Source organism: Papaver somniferum, unplaced genomic scaffold, assembly GCF_003573695.1.
Source record: "Papaver somniferum cultivar HN1 unplaced genomic scaffold, ASM357369v1 unplaced-scaffold_46, whole genome shotgun sequence".
Taxonomy (NCBI): Eukaryota; Viridiplantae; Streptophyta; class Magnoliopsida; order Ranunculales; family Papaveraceae; genus Papaver; species Papaver somniferum.
The window spans coordinates 88,904-94,322 of record NW_020647193.1 but is presented as its reverse complement, the minus strand read 5'-3'; the positions used below and the strand labels follow the sequence as shown (position 1 = coordinate 94,322).

The following is a 5,419-nucleotide window of genomic DNA, read 5'->3' as shown; positions in this document are numbered from 1 at the left end:
GTTGGGTATTTTCATAAATGTTTGCCGCTACGGAAGGGGGTTTCGGCGGTGGGAGACCCACCAGTTGTGTTCGACCTGATAGGTTAGGTCATGGGCATGCCCCTGAGCAGATTGCGAGTAATTGTCACAATTGAACTAATTTTATGGATGGCGACACGTGTTAAACTTGCCACAGTTATTCTAACAATTATAATTGTTACTCAATATTAGCAAAAGATAAACGTGTGACACGTGCTGTTCTGAGGTTACGACTACTGTAACGGTTAAATCGTTACGCTTATTTGCAACAACTCTGGGATGAAGACACGTGTTGCTATTACTCACTATTGTTGTTACAGTTAAAACCGTGAAAAAACTTCAAATTACAATTAAATTTTTTTTGACAGCCCAGGTCATTGTCATGGACCTGGAATCTCAGTTTACAGGCCTGCCATCATGGATCTGGACTGGACTCAGTTTACAGGCTTGCCATACAATAAATTTAAACCTGAAACATAATTGCAATTTGTTCTTTTAGATGCACAATTTACAATTCAGGGAAAACAGGAAAAAAAAACAAAGAATTATTTGACCTCATTTGGAAGAACAACTGTAACTTCACTGTAAGGACCCAAAACTTACTACGGTGAATCTATAAAAGCCTTAGCAGATAATCCCCAAACTTCATCAATTTACAATCCTTGATCAAACTCGTTGGTTTTCATTCGGATGGAGGTCCATAGCTACGTCCATTGCCAGTTCTATGCTCACCTTGAATCCACCTGCAAAAATAAACAAAAAGTGAATTCAAAACAATAACAACACAACATTTGAACTTAAGCAATTCAACCATGTGTGAATAGAGATTTTGATACCTCTATATCGGTTGAACCAGGACTTCCACTTCCACCTGAACAATAAGACAATAAACTTAGAACAATAATATAAAGTGCAGTACGGATTACCAAAAACAAAAACAAAAAAATTAGAATGATAGAAACATAACAGATATACCTGCACTTAGCAGCAACTCGTTGCCTACGCCATTGAATATACTGAACAAATTGATATGTCATCCACAGCTGCGGGATCAGGTTGCGCATTGGCATTTGGCCTGGATATTACTTGTGTCATCTGCAACAAATTAGATAGTACTTTTGGTATCAACTCAAACACCCAAGTCAACCTTACTATATGTATTATACCTGAGTAGTTCATATTATACCTGTACACAACCATTCGTTCTTGGATTGCTTGTACAGTAATCCCCATAAATGTATCAAAAATTACCTTGTATCACAAGCCCTACTCCCGACCAAAACCATACTGCACCTTAAACATAGAAGACAATTTATAAATCTGAAAAAATAAGTTCACAAGCCTAGAAAACCACTTGCAAGATATAAAACTAAGATACTGAGCATACATTATATAAAATGGCATTTTAAATGCATAATAAAGGAAAATTTTAGAAATAACATCTCAAAGTCTTAGATTAAAGATAAACCCCATGTACCAAAACATAAATTTGCAACTAAAAATCCATCTTTTTATGGAACACAGATTCAAAATAAAGTAAACTTAATCCTAAAAAAAAAGAACCCCAAGTACAATAATTTAATCCATCTTCCATCAAAAAAAAAAAAACCTGAATCTTAAAGTAAAATAAAACATCATCTATAACCCCACCACACGAGGCCAAGTATAGAACTGCTTCTACCTTAAAATCCTAGCTTGGTTCTGCGCCAGTGCCTGCGCTTAGCATTTTACCTACAAAAATAAACAAACAAATCAGAAAAATACCAATCATCTGAAGAAGAATAACAGAGCTATAGAAGAAGAACAGATTCACAGAAGAAGAGATCTGAAGAAAAAGATGAAAGAAACACAAACCTGATGATGTTATCAGTTCTCATACGGATCCAATTAGGGATAGGTCAGTTTTGTCTCATCTTCTAGCTTCTTCTTGATCATAAATGACTTGTGGAAACGCTGTAAAAACGTAAATCAAAAATCAAAATCAAATTAGTAGTGAAATCATCACTGCAACAGCATACTAAAGGAAGATTATCGCTGAAACAAAACCAGAAAGGAAGAGGAAGAAGGGAGATTGAAGAGAGAGACAATATTTTCGCTTCTTTGGTGCGGCCGCTGAGGAAGAAGAAAAGTGAGAATGAAGAGAATTAGGTTAGGGTTTCTTCTTTATATACTCGTTGTGGGTTTAAAGTTCGGTTTGTGTGACCTTAAAAACCCCATTAAGGGGCATGCTTTCTATGGCGCTCATGTTTTGGAGCCGGAGTGCTACTTCCATTACCATACGCCCCCTCAAGATGAGTGGGTTAGCCTGGAAGCTCAAACTTACAACAAATTCACTACTACATTTTTTTTTATCCTTTTTCTTTCTTTTTTCCTTTTTTTTTTTTAAGGTAAAGGTTAATTTCATTTATCCAAAAAGGAAAATATATATATATATATATAAAAGGTAGGAAACGTGAAACTAGGGTTGTCAATGGGTACCCATTACTCGGAACCGTAAATGGACCTGTTAGATTTGGGTACGGTTTTCGGTCCTAAAATTGGACCCATTAACAACTTAGGATCCGGCGGGTAATTACCCGATTGGACCCGAATATATACGGGTCTGGGTCCGGGTCTAGTGACACCCGAGAGGACCCAGACCCAGTGACATCCCTATCCTAAAGGGACGAGATGGAAGGTTAAATCCTAAACAGAGATAAGCAAACACAACAAAAGGAGTGCACAACTCCTAAACCAAACAACAATAAGGAAGATCCAACAACAAAAAGGGGTATTGCCGAACTCACAGGTTCAAAGATTGCTAGAGTTAGTCCTGAGTTTCTCGTTCGAGTGAACTGAAAACGAAATATATCATATTTGAACACCACGGGTTCAAAGATTGCTAGAGTTAGATCTGAGTTTCTCGTTTGGATGAACTGAAGACGAAATATTACGAACATCACAGGTTCAAAGATTGTTATAGTTTGACCTGAGTTTCTCATTCGGATGAACTAAAGACGAAATATATTATATTCGAACATCACAGGTTCAAAGATTGCTAGAGTTAGACCTAAGTTTCTCGTTCGGATGAACTAAAGACGAAATATATCAGATTACGAGAGTTAGACCTGAGTTTCTCGTTCGGATGAACTGGAGACGAAATATATCAGATTCGAACATCTAAGGTTCAAAGATTACTAGATTTAGACCTAAGTTTCTCATTCGGGTGAACGGAAGATAAAATTTATCAGGTTTGAACATCCAAGGTACAAAGATTACTAGAGTGAGACCTGAGTTTCTCGTTCGGATGAACTGAAGACGAAATATATCAAACTCGTACATCACAGGTTCAAAGATTACTAGAGTTACACCTGGGTTTCTCGTTCAGATTAAATGAAGACGAAATATATCAGTTTTGAATATCACAGGTTAAAAGATTACTAGAGTTACACCTGGGTTTCTTGTTTGGATGAACTGAAAACGAAATATATAAGTTTGGAACATCACAAGTTCAAAGATTACTAGAGTTACACCTGGGTTTCTCGTTCGGATAAACTGAAGACGAAATATATCAGTTCTGAATATCACAAGTTCAAAGATTACTAGAGCTAGACGTAGGTTTCTCGTTCGGATAAACCGGAGATGAAATATATCAGTTTCGAACATCACAGGTTCAAAGATTACTAGAGTTAGACCTGAGTTTCTCGTTCGGATGAACTGAAGACGAAATATATCAGTTTTGAACATCACAGGTTCAAATATTACTAGAGTTACATCTGAATTTCTCGTTTAGATGAACTGAAAACGATATATATCAGTTTCGAACATCACAGGTTCAAAGATTACTAGATTTAGACCTAAGTTTCTCATTCGGGTGAACGGAAGATAAAATTTATCAGGTTTGAACATCCAAGGTACAAAGATTACTAGAGTGAGACCTGAGTTTCTCGTTCGGATGAACTGAAGACGAAATATATCAAATTCGTACATCACAGGTTCAAAGATTATTAGAGTTACACCTGGGTTTCTCGTTCAGATTAACTGAAGACGAAATATATCAGTTTTGAATATCACAGGTTAAAAGATTACTAGAGTTACACCTGGGTTTCTTGTTTGGATGAACTGAAAACGAAATATATAAGTTTCGAACATCACAGGTTCAAAGATTACTAGAGTTACACCTGGGTTTCTCGTTCGGATAAACTGAAGACGAAATATATCAGTTCTGAATATCACAAGTTCAAAGATTACTAGAGTTAGACGTATGTTTCTCGTTCGGATAAACCGGAGACGAAATATATCAGTTTCGAACATCACAGGTTCAAAGATTACTAGAGTTAGACCTGAGTTTCTCGTTCGGCTGAACTGAACACGAAATATATCAGTTTTGAACATCACAGGTTCAAATATTACTAGAGTTATATCTGAATTTCTCGTTTAGATGAACTGAAAACAACATATATCAGTTTCGAACATCACAGGTTCAAAGATTACTAGATTTACACCAAGGTTTCTCGTTCGGATTAACTGAAGACGAAATATATCAGTTTTGAATATCACAGGTTCAAAGATTACTAGAGTTAGACCTTAGTTTCTCGTTCGGATGAACTGAAGATGAAATATATCAAATTCGAACATCACAGGTTCAAATATTACTAGAGTTACACATGGGTTTCTCGTTCGGATGAACCAGAGACGAAATATATCAGTTTTGAATATCACATGTTCAAAGATTCCTAGAGTTACACCTGGGTTTCTCGTTCGGATGAACTGAAAACGAAATATATAAGTTTCGAACATCACAGGTTCAAAGATTACTGGAGTTACACTTGGGTTTCTCGTACGGATAAACTGAAGACGAAATATATCAGTTCTGAATATCACAAGTTCAAAGATTACTAGAGCTAGACGTAGGTTTCTCGTTCGGATAAACCGGAGATGAAATATATCAGTTTCGAACATCACAGGTTCAAATATTACTAGAGTTAGACCTGAGTTTCTCGTTCGGATGAACTGAAGACGAAATATATCAGTTTTGAACATCACAGGTTCAAATATTACTAGAGTTACATCTGAATTTCTCGTTTAGATGAACTGAAAACGATATATATATCAGTTTCAAACATCACAGGTTCAAAGATTACTAGATTTAGACCTAAGTTTCTCATTCGGCTGAACGGAAGATAAAATTTATCAGGTTTGAACATCCAAGGTACAAAGATTACTAGAGTGAGACCTGAGTTTCTCGTTCGGATGAACTGAAGACGAAATATATCAAATTCGTACATCACAGGTTCAAAGATTATTAGAGTTACACCTGGGTTTCTCGTTCAGATTAACTGAAGACGAAATATATCAGTTTTGAATATCACAGGTTAAAAGATTACTAGAGTTACACCTGGGTTTCTTGTTTGGATGAACT

General features: G+C 36.2%; 1 pseudogene; it reads right to left on the bottom strand.

The window, feature by feature from the left end:
* Positions 1–300: 300 nt before the first annotated feature.
* Positions 301–2,135, bottom strand: LOC113342635 (annotated as a pseudogene).
* Positions 2,136–5,419: the final 3,284 nt, after the last annotated feature.